At 53.5% G+C, this 15,982-nt stretch overlaps 2 pseudogenes; both read left to right on the top strand.

The window, feature by feature from the left end:
• The first annotated feature begins 3,166 nt into the window (after nt 1-3,166).
• Nucleotides 3,167-6,042, top strand: LOC119271206 (annotated as a pseudogene).
• Nucleotides 6,043-7,711: 1,669 nt separating this feature from the next.
• On the top strand, nt 7,712-9,220 carry LOC119271924 (annotated as a pseudogene).
• Nucleotides 9,221-15,982: the final 6,762 nt, after the last annotated feature.

Here is a 15,982-nt window from a genome sequence, read left to right as displayed (position 1 = left end):
TCGGGCTCTTGGTTCATCTTTGCTCAATGACGACGCAATGACGCCTCCTCGACTTGCTAATCGTCTTGAACTTTCGTGGTGGAGCTCTCAGTCAAGGTTTGTGTTAAGCGTTCGCACTCGTTGATTGTGGATGCTCCTCCGTTGTACCGTTGGTGCGGTGCGTTAGGCTGTTTGTAGAGTCTTCGTATTGTGATCCCTCAACGCACCCCTCATCTACCTGGTCCTGTTAGTTTGCTAGCTAGGTCTTGCCTTAAAGCATCTCCAGCCGTTCGGCCCCCCAGGGCGCCGAAAAAGAGCGGCCTGGGGCGAGCTGGCGGTAGATCGCCCCCTGGGGTTCGGTTCGCTCCCAGTCATGAGCCAACGGTCGCCGCGGGTTTGACGAAGTTCGTTTTATTTTTTTTGCAAACTCGGCGACTTTTGCATGAACTCGGCCAATTTTCGACGAAATTTGTACAAGAACTTAAAAACATGCATGAACTAACTTAAAAACGAACTAAAAAGCCTAGCCGCTGCCGCCACCGTGGCCGCCGTCGTCTACATGCCGAGAAGCCTATAGAAGCGAGTGTAGTCGTCGCTGTCGTCGTCGTCGTTGTTGCGCGCCTCGCCTGCGGCGTACCTGCTGCATCCCTCGCCGGGGTCGCCGACAGCGCTTGACGGCCCGGCCTCGCCCTCGTGCTTGCTGTCGATGATGATAACACCGCCCTCTTCGGCGATGTGGCTACGGGCCTGGGTCTCCAGTTACGCCCGACGCTGGCGGCGCACCTGCTCGCGGACCTAGTCCTCCCTCGCCCATTTGAGGGCGGACTCGTCGTCGGGGGCCACCATGCCGGCATGCTCCAGCTTCATGAGGAGCATGTCTGGCTCGGGCTTCGGCCGAACCAGGCGGAGGGAGCGCCTCGTTGGTGCTGTCGCAGGCGAGGGTTCGTTGATGACGAGGACGCCGCTGCGAGCACGACGCCCGAGCGGTGTCTCCTCCGGCTCGGGCTTGACGGGGCGGAGGGCCGGCGAACCGGAGCCCGACGACGAGGACGACCCCCGCTCCATTCGCCGCGGCATCCAGGAACTGCTGCGGCGGCGAGAGAAGGAAGGCCGCGTCGGGTACTCCAGCCGCGGCACATTGCCGGTCTCGATGTGGTCGAGGACGGCGTCGAGTGTGCGGCCGGGGACGCCCCACCACCCGCGCCGTCCTTCGGAATTGAGGCGGTCGCGGGGGGTGATGCCGTTGGCGGAGGCGATCTGCTCCTCGCGGCGGCGCTGGAAGTACATAGTCCACAGCGTTTCGCTGTCGGGCGCGTACCTCAGCTCGTTCCGCTGCTCCTCCGTCAACGAGGAGCGGATGCGGGCGATCTCCGCCCGCCGTGCCGCCCCTTCGGGCACCGGCGGCACCGGGACGCCGCCGGCGCTCAATCTCCATGAACCAGGCACGCGCATGTCGGGGGGCGCCGGGTACTCGGCCTCGTATAGAAGGTGCGCCTCCGGCTCCTGGAGGTGTCGGCGGTCGAAGCCGTTCGCCGCTGCGCCGTCGCCTGGGTATCTCTCCGCCGTGGTTTCGCTCGTCGGCGGGCAGGGGAGTGGTGGGAGAGCTCGCCGGCGGGGAAAAGGCTTTCACTGGAGGTAGAGGGGGAGGCTGTTGCGCTCACCGGCGAGGAGAGGCGCGTTTTATAGCCGAAGCGGGGTGGCCGGTGGCGGCATGCGGGCGGACGCGTGGCGCATGCAGGTGGGACGCGCGTCGGCAGCGTCTTCACTGCGCCGCTCGTGAGGCATCAATGGAGGCTGCAGCGCGGCAGCCTTCGCATTGATTCTCGCGGGAACCGAGGCATTGAGGTCGACGAAGCAGTTGTCTCGCTGACTCGGCGGGCCCGCGGCTGTTTCGCGCCAAAACACTCGCCCTGGCGCCCCCCGGCGCGTCGGGTTCGGCTTGGGTCCGCCGGTGCTGATTTCGGCCCAAGCCGGCGAAAAATGGACTCCTGGGGACGCGACTAGGCCCTTTTTCCGGCGCCGGCGTAAAAAAATCGCCTGGGGAGGCCGTTCTGGGGGCGCGGCTGAAGACGCTCTTATGTTGGGCGTCATGTTCCTCTCCTTTTCTTGTAACATTTGTTATCTGTCTAGTTTTCGGCTCGGTTTTCTTCATAAACGAGGTCAATTTGTTAAGATTTTCGATCCGGTTTTCCTTATAAACTGGATCACTCTCCTGACATTATGGCCACTTTGAGCAATATATTCAGGTGGAGGGACTCCTCCCCTTCCCCCGATGATTTAAAAAAAAAGCACCTTTAGTCACGCTGCCATCGACTGTCCTGTGGTGGGGCCCATCGGTCAACACATTTCTGAGATCATTATTGAGGTTGAGTTTGGTTCGGAGGATTTATGGAGGAAAAGTACAGGAATAAAGAAACAGAGGAAAGATTCCCTGATGCAGCGTTCGGTCTACATGGATGAAGTACTAGAATTCCATAGGAAAGTTTCTGTAGCCTGCAGTTTCACGGGAAATCAAACATCCAGTGCGAGCTCTTTTTCTGCATGGAGTCCCGAGGTGAGGCTGGTGAAAAGCAAGTTGAGACCCACACCATGAGAGGCTTCAGTCTTGCATGACAATAATTTAGGATGTGAAGGGACCCACATCCTTGTTTTCCTTTCCTTTGTACCGAACGCTCCAGATATTTTTACTTTCGTTGTCTCTAGTTTCGTAGGTTCCAACTGTTACCTCGACCCAATTTCTACAAAGCTTTTTATTCCTTTGTTTTCTATACATCCATTACGAACGAAGCCTGAGTGTACTCGTCAATGGTAAGACAATGCCGAGTTTGATCGCCGAGTTACTTTTCCTCGGGATTGGGCAAACTAAAATGTTTGCCGAGTTGCTTGTTATTTCCTCTGCACCGCAGCTTCATTGCACCTGCGGTGAGCGGAGAAGTGTGCGTTTCTAAGTGTGTCGTCGGTAAAAATCGACGAAATTTCAGCACTTACCAGGGGGGCGCCCCGTCAACTACGTCAGCCGTGCATGCATGCGGACTGGATTATTCCACCGAGATGGAAAATCGCACATTTGAAAGTCAGGATGCCTACCATCACCGGCGCGGCTCCCAATCATGTATCGGCGTCTCCGCCTAGCTCTAGCTAGCTATAAAAGACCCTTTTGGTTCGCCAACTCCCTCCATCGATCGACATGGATCAAGCCACCATTCTCGTAGTGGCCGCGTGCCTCGCCGCCGCCGCAGCAGCACTGCTCTTAAATAAGGAGGCCAAAAACCGGCAAACCACCCGGCGCCGCCGTGGCATTGCTTCCGCCGGTGGCGAGCGGCGTTTCCGCGATCGCGGCGTTGGGTACGCTCGTCACCAAGGGCCTCCCTGCCGTGATACACGACCTGCACGGCGAGCTGGGCAGCGTGTTCACGGTGAGCCTCTTGGGGTTGAAGAAGGTGACGTTCCTGGTCGGGCCGGAGGTGACGGCTCACTTCTTCAAAGGCTCCGAGTCGGAGATCAGGCAGTCGGATATCTACAAGATCACCGTGCCTATCTTCGGCCGCGGGGTCCTCTTCGACGTGGATCTGCCGACCAGGAGCAGGCAGATCAGCTTCCTGTCCGACGCCATAAAGCCCGTCAACTTGAGGGGCCATGTGGATTCCATGGTTCGTGAAGTGGAGGTAAGCAACATATATATGCAGAAGAGTTCACTCCAGACCTAGGTGAGTAAATTGCAAAAAACCATCATAATTAGAGACCCTAATTCACAAAACCATCATCATTCGGATTTTTTTTAAAAAACCACCACCATTGGGGTAACAGTTTTCAAAAGACGCTGATCTGTCACTAAACACATGTTGACATCATTTCTAACGGATGGGACCCACTGTAAGTGCTGATGTGGCAAAAAAACTTGTCACCGTTAACTTGTCTGTTGAACTAGAAGAAGGGGCCACCCGTCAGCTGCTGCCAGTGGAGGGGGCAACTGAGGTCAACGGCGAGCAGGGGCCCTCCAGCTCCGGCGACGCCGAAAACCAGGCCGCTGGATCTGGCGGACAGGAGCCGCATCGGGCGAACCTGCGGGCGGTGCGGGAAGCCGGCCCCTCCCCGTTTCCTGGTACTGGCGTGAACATATGCGGTGCCGCCTCCTGTGCATTGTATGGATCGGGCGTCCACCGTGGGTCACGCACGGGCTGGCTCCGGTGCTCGCTGTCCAGATACGGCGTCCGCCGTTAGGGTCCCACGCCGAACCACCGATTGGCGCCGGCGAGGCAAGCCGCTGTCGCCCCGCCGTTCTTGGGGATTTGAGCAGCAGCGGCCGCCACGCAAGGGCCCGCGAGCAGCAACCCCGTTCGCGCACGGGCACGAGCAGCCATCGTCGCGCAAGGCGCGCACTGGCGTGCTAGCAGCGGCCCCGTCCGTGCACGGGCGCTCGAGCAGCAGCGCCGCGCACCCCGCCTCCTCCAAAGCACGGGCGGTCGGGCGCGTCGCAGCGGGGACATCGAACGCGATGGCCATGGCCCTGCTCCGCCTCCGGTGCATGCCGGGGCTCCCGAGGGCGCCGAGAGCACGACCGAGCTCTCCTCGCGGGTCCTGTCGATGGCAACCTCCAGCGCGGCGTGCATGGCCACCTCCACAACTTCAGGTGACTTGGCCAGGAGCAGGCGCAGGCGCTCTGCGGGGCGGCGACGAGTGCGACTTTGACTGGTCAAACTTGACCAGATAGCGCCGTTAGTATGTACATGACCGGCGCCGTCTACACCTCGGCCACATTACATCCGACAGTGGGACCCGGCGGTTAATTTTTCGTCAAACGGCTCTAAGCGACATATTAGCGTTTTTTGAAAACTATTACCTTAATGTTGGAGGTTTTTTGAAAAAAAACCGAATGGTGGTGGTTTTATGAATTAGGGTTCCCAATTATGGTGGGTTTTTTGCAATTTACTCGACCTAGGTACATATGCATGCTCGTCCATGCATGCATGGATGGATGGCTCTTTTTATAATTGTTGTTTGGTCCTTTTCTTCATCCATGTCATCATCTTCGAGCTTATCTGAACACAAATCTTGTAGGACTACTTTGGCAAATGGGGAGAGCATGGCACGGTGGATCTGAAGCAGGAGCTCGGGCTGGTACTCATGCGGATCGCCAACCGGTGCCTGCTCGGAGAACAGATCCGAGACAACATGTTCGACGAAGTAACCCATCTCCTTCACGAGCTCTTCGAAAACGGCTTGCACATGGCCAGCCTCTTCTTCCCGTACCTCCCGATCACACCACACCGCCGGCGCGACGCGGCCCGGGCCAAGCTGGGGGAGATATTCCACGAGGCCGTCAGAGCACGCAGGACCTCGGGCCGAGCCGAGAACGACGTGCTACAGAAGCTCGTGGAGTCAAGGTACGCCGACGGCCGCCCCGTGACCGAGAGCGAGATCGCCGGGCTACTCATCGGCATGATTTTCGCCGGGCAGCACACGAGCGCCAGCGCCGCTATCTGGACAGGAGCTTGCCTGCTCAGCCATGGAGACGGCCGCCACCTCGAGGCCGCCGTCGAGGAGCAGAGACAGATCATCTTTCGACACGGCAGGGAACGCGTCGACTACGACGTCCTGCGAGAGATGGGCACCCTGCGTTGCTGCATCATGGAGGCGCTCAGGATGCACGCTCCGGCGAACGTGATCATCCGCCAGGCGAACAAGAGCTTCGGCGTGCAAGCAAGAGATGGCAGCAGATACGCGATCCCCAAGGGGCATACCTTGGTAACCTCGCCGGCGGTGAACAACAGGCTGCCACACATTTTCGAGGACCCTCATGTGTATGACCCGTCTAGGTTTGGCCCTGGGAGAGAGGAGGACAAAGTTGGCGGCAAGTTCTCGTTCACGCCCTTTAGTGCCGGGAGGCACGTTTGCTTGGGGGAGGACTATGCTTACATGCAGATCAAGGTGATATGGAGCCATCTGCTAAGGAACTTTGAGCTCAAGATCGTCTCCCCTTTCCCTGACGAGGAATGGGAGAAATTCATTCCAGGGCCAAGAGGCAAAGTGATGGTTACTTACAAGAGGAGGCTGCTGGAATGAGTATTAATTAGCTAGCTAGCACCAATTAATAGATTATTATGTAAGGATATGTGTGTAAGAACTGATTTTTAGTTTGAGTTTTCCTTTTTCTTTTACTTTCTCTTCCCACCTAAATGTTCTTTCATATGTACCTATTCAAAGGTAACCTATGTGACCATTATATAAAAAATCTAATGATATTTGCAGAAAATAAATGGGATATTAAGGTTGATAGATGGCAGGCCTGGTTTCTCTCACTTTATGCAACGAATTTTGAAAGTGAGACCTATATACTAAGAACATCTCTAGCCGATCCCCGTAAGTTAGTTCCTCATTCTAACCCTCGTCCTTCACGTCCCTATTTTTTTAAGGAATTACTCTTTTTTGCTTAGGTGGTTATTCTACACCGAGGGACATTGCACCCATGATAAATAAAACAATCTAAAACTTTGTGGCTTCAATCACGAACAAATGATGCATGCAAAATTTGGTGGTCAAATGACATCCGACTGCATGTCTTCATGAGTGTCACGACTGCGGAAGTGGACCCTCTGACGTTTAGGAGACAAGTTAGGTAGCTACAGTTGCCTCCATGTGTAAAATAGAGGAGGAAAGTCAGAGGGATGAAACCATCGAAATATCATTGTATACTATGGATTAGTGCATACAAATTACTGTTGATAAGTCAGAGGATCTCGTTCCCACGGCTGCATGTTTTTAAGGGGAGAGGGCGTCGCGACTGCATGTTTTCAAGAAATACAAACGGGTTTAAACGAACCGAATTGGGCACTTTTCTAGGACAGTTTTGCTAGAACTCATCTAGATGAGATATAATTTGGTTTCATTCACCTTTTATAGTCATTGGATGTGATGTTATAAGATGCGTGTGTGCTGACGTGGGTTATTTTTGTTCTTGATTTTCAAGTGAATGAGACCAAATTATATCTCATTTAGATGAGTTCTAGGTACTCCCTTTCTAAGATGGTAAATTTTTTGCAAAAAAAAAAAAAATAGTCATGGAGTGATAGCTTTTGAATTATTCTTTACAAAGTGTTAGTTTTTCGCCAGGGTGAGTCGAATTGTGGGCATGATGAAGGCATTGTTAGAGATAGAGTGGAGGAGCAATGGAGCATGCATGCATGGCTTGGAGCTTAGGAACCCGCATCCTCCGACAGATAGACGCGCTTTCCTTTTTCTTTGCTTTGCGAATGGATAGACGCGCTTTCGGAATTTTACCGATCGATCCAAATTTACCGTGCTTTTCTAACCTGCTGCTGGTTCCTACTAGCACATGTGCCGCAGCGAGCCGAGGTGGGACTGGTGCCCTGGTCATCCATGCAGAAACAAACGATCGCTGCTGCGCCGTGTAGTAGTATCGATATGATCGGAGTCACTCACGGTCGGGCAACGCTTTCGCTTTACGCCGGAAACGGCAAGTTTCCGCCACCCGGAAGGAGGCGCGGTGACCCGAGCACTTCCCAGACCGGCAACGCAGCCGCCGCTTTTGTTTTCTTCCACGCGCACCGCCGCAGAGGATCGGTGACCGGCTTGCTGCTTTCCGGTCGGGCGTGACGGGCGGACCTTTCACGGTATACTATCCATCACTAGTCGCCGGCGAAACTTCCTGGAATTTTCGTCTGTACGGCGGCGCGGGGCCACGGACTATCACTAGAGGAGAGGAGAGCACCACGGACTGACTGACTTGCTGCTCGATCTCTTCTTCTTCTACCTAGCTTGGCTTCGGCGTCGATCACCAGTCCCCGCGTTCCGAGCCAAGAGAGAAGATGGGCCGCGGGAGGACGGAGATGAAGAGGATCCACAACGACGTGTCGCGCCGGGCCACCTTCGGCAAGCGCCGCCGCGGCCTGCTCAAGAAGGCGGGCGAGCTCGCCGTGCTCTGCGGCGTGGACCTCGGCCTCCTCGTCTTCGACGACGGCGGCGCCGGCAAGCTGTTCGACTACTGCAGCCCCAGCACAAGGTCCGTTCTCCGTCCGTTCCGTCACGCGCTAGTCGAGACAAGCGAGATTCTGCATTATGGTTTTGATGATCATGCCGATTACTGAATCTGCATCCCTTGCAAGTGCCATCTTTGGCATCGTCCTAGCCTGCCGCAGTATTGGCAATTGGCATGCTCGAATTGTGTTTTGTTTGTGATCAAGTTAGCCAGATGATGCTTTCGAATTTGGCTCTGATTTTAATCTTCTGCTCGGATTCAGATGCTTATGTTCATATTCAGTGTACAATATTACTATAGTTGTGACATATTTATACTTCACCTGTCAATGTTAAGCTGGAGCGAGCTAATTGAGCGCTACGAGAGCATCACCAACCACAAGTTCCAGTTCCAGTTCCAGTTCCAGGGGATAGATCATGATGATGATGATCAGGTCAATAAACAAACACATCCAGTCATGTACAACATACAGTACACACACACATTTGTACACTCAGAGTTAACTGCATGCTTGCCTTTCTGATTGATCTATGCGATTCTTCGCACACAGCAACCGTTGGCGGATCTGAGGCGTGAGCGTGACCGTCTCGAGGCCAGCGTGAGGAGGCAAACCGGAGAAGATCTGCCATTCGCCGCGACGGCGGCCGAACTGGACGATCTGGAGCAGCGGCTGGAGTGCGTGCTGGGCGAAGTCCGTGAAATGAAGGTACACACATCCTACACTGCACACAATTCTGTGTTGCTCACATGCCCAGTGTTTGAGTGAGCTGCATGACAGTCTCGTGTGTGTGTGTGTGTGTGTGTGTGTGTGTGTGCAGGACAAGCTGCTGGAGCAGCAGTTGGCCGAATCATACCACAAGGTAAGCGTAATCCTAGGAGAACCAAAATCAATTCAATCAGAGGCACACACGCAAATTTTCATCTGGAAACTAACTGTGGATGACATTGCACATATGACACGTAGGTGCACATCTTGGAGGACCAGAACAGCTACCTTCGCCGCATGGTAATTTGCATCGCTGCCTGCCTATGTCTGCTGAGCTGCTATGCATACTTACTGACTTCCTGAATGTGTTTTCACTCTTTGTCAGATGGGCGAGGAGGGGCAGCAACGTGCTGCTGTGGAGGCGTCATCGGTTGCGCCAAAGCTACCGGCGATGGCGTTCGGGGGATCCTTCCCGGAGGTGGAGGAGGAGGGAATTGACGACACTGCGGCTGTGGCCGCGGCAGCTCCCCGATGTGTAAGGCATAGGCCTCAAGCCCAGCCTGCGGCTGTAACGATTAAGGTCGTGCGTATGAACACACTAGCTATTAGCCTATTAGATAGACTACCTTATTGGTACCTGCAAAGCAAAAAAAAAAAAAGACTACCTTATTGGACATTGGTGATCAATCTGCATCCTGACTGGTATTGTTGCATATTGTTCTGTTGTTTTGCAGGTCGAGGAGAAATGATAGCCCGACGGAAGACAGACGGAGACTATCATTGATTAGTTAACAAATCTAGCTCAAACTTACTAGTAGCAGGCCTATGTTCAGACGACATATACGTCAACAAATAGCAGACGCCCGTATTTTGCTCCACCCAATTTACTGTATGACTGTGTGAGCAGCACTCCCCATATAGTATCACGTTGGTTCATATGAATTTACTGCGGTGTTTTGTTTAACATCGGTGTTGAAACTCTGGCTTTGATCAACATGGGTATTACTACTTCGATTCTTTTAGGCAACATGGCCAAGCTTTATTAGTCAACCATAGCTTCCTTCTTCCTTGCGGCCTTGCCACGAGAGGTGGAGCATTGTGTCCCGGCTGGCCTGGTGCTGCACCAAAACAGGTGTCGTACACGCCTTGCAAGTTACACCAAATTGGATGCGCAGCTAGGGTTCATGTTGCTTCGCTGAACTTGTTCTAGAGTTTTAGACTTTTAGGTAACAACTTAAACTTTGATTTCCTTCCGTTTATCTTCAAACTTTGGAAACCGTTCACTTTACAATCATTCTTCTCATATATAAAATCGGGAACTAACCTAACCCTCCCTCGATTCCCCGTGTGGCGGCGCCACACCACACCGGGGCTACCCTTGCTGGCGCTCGAGGCCCCCTCCCCTACCTCCGCTGTTGCCAGAGGCCCCGTCGGGCAAAGCCCGCGCGACGTGGCGGCAGCGGGGCTCCTGCTGGTCGCTGCCAGGTGTGGTGGCGGCGGCGCCCATTTTCGCTCCTTCAGCTGCGGTGGTGTGTTGTGTTAGCGACAACTGGTTGGTAGAGGCGGCGGGGCGGGATCGATCTAGTCCCGCATGGGCCTGGCAAGCCCTGATCCTGCACCTTGTTGGTTCCTGTGCGTGGCACCGACGATCTGCGGCTCTGCCCACATCACTTGGGCGCCAAGGTGGCTGAGGGAGTCCTGAATTAGGGGGTCTCCGGACAGCCGGACTATATCCTTTGGCCGGACTGTTGGACTATGAAGATACAAGATTGAAGACTTCGTCCTGTGTCCGGATGGGATTCTGCTTGGCGTGGAAGGAAAGCTAGGCAATGCGGATATGGATATCTCCTCTTTGTAACCGACCTTGTGTAACCCTAGCTCCCTCCGGTGTCTATATAAACCGGAGGGTTTTAGTCCGTAGGACGACATACAATCATACCATAGGCTAGCTTCTAGGGTTTAGCCTCTCTGATCTCGTGGTAGATCAACTCTTGTAATACTCATATCATCAAGAATAATCAAGTAGGACGTAGGGTTTTACCTTCATCAAGAGGGCCCGAACCTGGGTAAACATCGTGTCCCCTGCATCCTGTTACCATCCGCCTTAGACGCACAGTTCGGGACCCCCTACCTGAGATCCGCCGGTTTTGACACCGACATTGGTGCTTTCATTGAGAGTTCCACCGTGTCGTCACCATAAGGCTTGATGGCTCCTTCGATCATCGTGAGCGATGCGGTCCAGGGTGAGGCTTTCCTCCCCAGACAGATCTTCATATTCGGCGGCTTTGCACTGCGGGCCAATTCGCTTGGCCATCTGGAGCAGATTGAGAGCTACGCCCCTGGCCATTAGGTCAGATTTGGAAACTTGAACTACACGGCCGACATCCGCGGAGACTTGATCTTCGACGGATTCGGGCCCATGTCGGACGCGCCGTACAGTCTTGACGAGTATGACGTAACTCTGCCGTCGGACAGTGTTCGGGAGATCGCATCCGCAGCTACTCCGTCCATCAATCCGGAGCAAGTCGCGCCATCCGAGAGCGGAGGGATGGGCCCCGCCATGGAGGCCGCACTCTTAGTGGCGATAGAGCCGGATACTGACTTCACCCCTTATGAGAGCTGTGTCGCCAAACCACTGGATTCATCTCCGGCCACGGACTCCGAGCCGCTCATATCCGTGCCCGTCGAGTCCGACTGGGCGTCGGTCATGGAGTTCACCTCCGCGGGCATATTTCAGCACTCACCCTTCGGGGATGTGCTAAATTCATTAAGGTCTCTCTCCCTGTCAGGAGAACCTTGGCCGAACTATGTCCGGCTAGAATGGGATGCGGACGGCGAAGAAATTCGCTGCCAACCCACCACCCACTTAGTAGCCACTTTCGACGACTTAACCGACATGCTCGACTTCGACTCCGAAGACATCAACGGTATGAACGACGATGCAGGAGACGAACAGGAACCACCGCCCACAGGACGCTGGACCGCTACTTCATCATATGACGTATACATGGTGGACACACCCAAAGAAGCCAACAACGATGAGACAGCAGAGGATGACACCTCCAAGAAGCAACCCAAGCGCCGACGTCAGCGGCGCCGCTCTAAGTCCCGCCATAGCAAGAACAACGATAATAATAGTCCACGCGACTCTGGAAGAGACGACAACTGCACCACCTCGGTGCAGAACACGATCAAGACGCAAACTGCAAACATGGTATGGATCCGACGTCCGAACACAATGGCAGCCCTAACAAGCCTCATGACCCGCTTTTGTGCGGGTGAGGATAGCTGGTTGGCCCGTAGCAGCACCAACGACCCAAGCACATCCGAAGTCAGGGATGGCAATGGTAAACCACGACGCAACAAAAACAAGCGTCGAAATAAAGACGGTAGCCCAGATAACACGGCGGTAAACGCCGGATTCAGGGGCTCTCGACCAAGTCAGCGGAAAAAGCCTTTCAAAGGTAGTAGAGAAGGACAATCTGACCTAAACAAAATTCTTGACAAACTCTGTCAGATTCACGGCACCCGAGAAAAACCTACAAATCATACCCACAGAGAATGTTGGGTCTTCAAGCAGGCCGGTAAGCTAAACGCTGAACAGAAAGGGGAAGAGACACCAAGCGAAGACGAGGATGAACCTCGCCAGCAAAGCGCCGGAGGATAGAAAAAGTTCCCACCAGAGGTTAAAACAGTAAACGTGATCCAGGTGACAAAGAGGAGAAGCAATCACGCACTCCGATGCACACACGCCATAAAGCCCGTCACCCCTAGGCCCAACCCCTGGTCGGCCTGCCCGATCACTTTCGATCGCAGGGATCACGATACACATATCCGACGCGAAGGACTGACGACCTTGGTGTTAGACCCAATAATAAATGGGTACCATTTTACAAGGGTCCTCATGGACGGTGGCAGTGATCTAAATCTGATATATCAGGACACAGTCCGCAAAATGGGGTAGACCCGACACAAATAAGTCACAGTAATACTACCTTCAAGGGAGTAATACCAGGCCAAGAGGCCCACTGCACGGGCTCTCTACTACTAGAGGTGGCATTCGGTTCTCCCGATAACTTTCGGAGTGAAACGTTAACTTTTCACATCGCTCCATTCCGGAGTGATTTTCAAGCACTAATCGGAAGGGCGGCTTTCGCTCGTTTTAACGCAATACCGCATTATGTTTTTCTCAAGCTCAAGATGCCCGGTCCACGAGGCGTCATTATAGTTAGTGGAAATACCAACCGTTCTTTACGAACAGAAGAGGACACGGCGGCTCTAACAGCTGCACACTAGACACGGTTAGACGAGTCCGGCGTTCCATCATACATGCATGAGATTGGTTTTCGCACCCTCATAAAACGATACCAGGGGCTTCCCGCGTGTAATCAGGGCCATCCCGGCTCAACTATGCCTCTCTGGAATTTTGATAATTCACTCTTCTTTTTGGCACGACAACTTTCACCTAAATTCTTTCCTTTTGCAGGTGACAATCGTGCTACACCCGTCCAGGACACGGCACAATGGAGACATAGGCGCAGACGTGCAGCAGGGACCCGCCCAAAGGTTTCTTTTTAGATTAAGGCCCTGCGTAAACCTTTTTTACTGTCACTTGTTGCTTCGTGACGACACTTCAAGGTCGCCCGCTTCTTGAGTTGGGGAGTCCGGGGGAGGCGTTTCGCTCTTTATCATCTCCGGAAGAAGATCCCCCGAAGATGAAATCTGTCGATAAGGGTTGCGATCCGGACTGCAATTTATAAGCATTGGTTATTGTATTCGGAAGTAAGGTAGGATATCTTCACCATTAAGTACTTTTTGATTACTTACAACTCGGTAGAGGGCTGATCCCCGCGCGGACATTGTGCGGCAAGAATACCCTCCGAGGCAGGACCCTCTGGCGGAGATTTCTTCTCCCGTTTGGAAACCTTAGTTTCCGGATCTTCACAGGTAGTCCTCTTCCTTCCACAGGGGGAGAGAATGTCAGATTCTTCCCCTGTGTTATCCTCCTTCGCGGAGACACTCATTCCCTCGGTTGGAATAGGTAGCGAAGGAGGCCCGTTTTCGCCCTCTTTATTCCCCCCTTCATCTTCCTTTGAGGGCACTAGACAAGGTGCTGGCTCAAGCATCTTTTCCAGCATCGGATTGTCCAAGCCCTCAGGAAGGGGGGCCAAACACTGGATCATCTTCGCCTTTGTTATCCAGTCCTGGTCCAAGAGCGATTCTTCAGAATGATGTCATGATAAATAAAAGGACAGTGTGTTCGGCCATGGGATTACTTACTTGGGCAGCGGGGCGGTTGCAGCTTAGGCCCACGTCCTCGGTGGTGTCCGGACACTCTATTTGGGGTCCGAAGAACGATTTGTACATCTCCTCATGCGTCATGCCGAGGAAATGTTGAATAGTGCGCGTTCCTTCCGGGTTGAATTCCCACATGCGGAGGGGTTGGCGTTTGCAAGGCTGGACTCGACGAACCAGCATAACTTGCATTACCATAACCACACTGAAATCTCCCTCGAAGAGATCTCGGATACGGCTATGCAGTATTGGCACGTCCTTGGCTGGACCCCAGCTCAACCCCTGACTGATCCATGACATCAGTTGTGGTGGGGGGCCCGAGTGAAAGGTGGGGGTAGCTACCCGTTTGGCACTTCGGGGAGCTGTGATGTAAAACAACTCCCGCTGCCACAATCCGGACACCTCTGGAAAGGAACCCTTTGGCCATGGAGCGTCAACAATTTTTCTTATTAAAGCACCTCCGCACGCTGCGTACTGCCCCTCGACCGTCTTCGGCTTCACATCAAAGGTCTTGAGCCACAGGCCAAAGTGAGTGGTAATGCGGAGGAAGGCCTCACATACGACCATGAATGACGAGATGTGAAGAAGGGAATCCGGGGCCAGATCATGAAAATCCAGTTCGTAATAGAATATAAGACCCCTAACAAAGGGATCCAGAGCGAGACCTAGTCCTCGGAGGAAGTGGCAGACGAACACAACGCTCTCATTGGGTTCGGGAGTAGGGACAACCTGCCCTCGGGCGGGCAGCTTATGTGAAATTTCCGCGGTCAGATATCTGGCCACCCTCAACTTCTTGATGTCCTCCTCCGTGACGGAGGAAGGCATCCACCGGCCTTGAAGGCTGGATCCGGACATGATTGAAGGTCCGAAGCACCTGACCTGAGCTTTGGGTGTTAGAACTCGAGGCTGGGGAAGGATTCGATTGAGCGCGGGAGGGAAAAAAGAAAAAGCCTTGTCCCCTTTATAAAGAGGGTGAATATAAGGCGTCCTCCTCGTGGCCTTTTGAGACTTACCTAAGATTTAGGAGTCATACTAGCAGGCACGGTTGGGTTACCCACGCTTGTATTGATGAGAATCCCGTGATAAGGGGAACACGATCTCTGTTTTGACAAGACGTGTCAAGAAACCGCCTCGCGCTATGTGCGGGGCTGGTTAAAGAAAAGCGGTTCAAATAATGACCGGGCCGTGGCGCGATGTCATGTTGTCAAAACATGTCAGCAGATTAGATTTGTGGAAATATTATTCTCTCTACGGTGGTATGTGGAACTTATTTTGCAGGGTCGGACACCATCCTTGTATACAAACTCTTCCATGGTGTATTCGGAGGAGGAACCCGCCTTGCAATGTCGAAGACAACACTGCGCGACAGACTCATCGTCATTGAAGCCTGGTTCAGGGGCTACTGAGGGAGTCCTGGATTAGGGGGTCTCCGGACAGCCGGACTATATTCTTTGGCCGGACTGTTGGACTATGAAGATACAAGATTGAAGACTTCGTCCCGTGTCCGGATGGGACTCTGCTTGGCGTGGAAGGCAAGCTAGGAAATACTTATATTGAAAGATTGTGGATGTCGCCTAGAGGGGGGGGGTGAATAGGCGCTTTAAAATAATTACGGTTTAGGCTTGAACAAATGCGGAATAAACCTAGCGGTTAATTTGCCAAGCATAAAACCTAAAACAATTAGGCACCAACAACTTATGCTAAGCAAGATAAACTACTAGGTGATAGCAAGATATATGACAAGAAACAATAGGGCTATCACAAGGTAAAGCGCATAAGTAAAGAGCTCGGGTAAGAGATAACCGAGGCACACGGAGACGATGATGTATCCCGAAGTTCACACCCTTGTGGATGCTAATCTCCGTTTGGAGCAGTGTGGAGGCACAATGCTCCCCAAGAAGCCACTAGGGCCACCGTAATCTCCTCACGCCCTCGCACAATGCAAGATGCCGTGATTCCACTAAGGGGCCCTTGAGGGCGGTCACCGAACCCGTACACTTTGGCAA

This window comes from Triticum dicoccoides, chromosome 3A (genome assembly GCF_002162155.2).
Source record: "Triticum dicoccoides isolate Atlit2015 ecotype Zavitan chromosome 3A, WEW_v2.0, whole genome shotgun sequence".
In the NCBI taxonomy this organism is placed as follows: domain Eukaryota; kingdom Viridiplantae; phylum Streptophyta; class Magnoliopsida; order Poales; family Poaceae; genus Triticum; species Triticum dicoccoides.
Note: the sequence above shows the minus strand (reverse complement) of the source record. Positions and strands in the feature narration are given on the sequence as shown.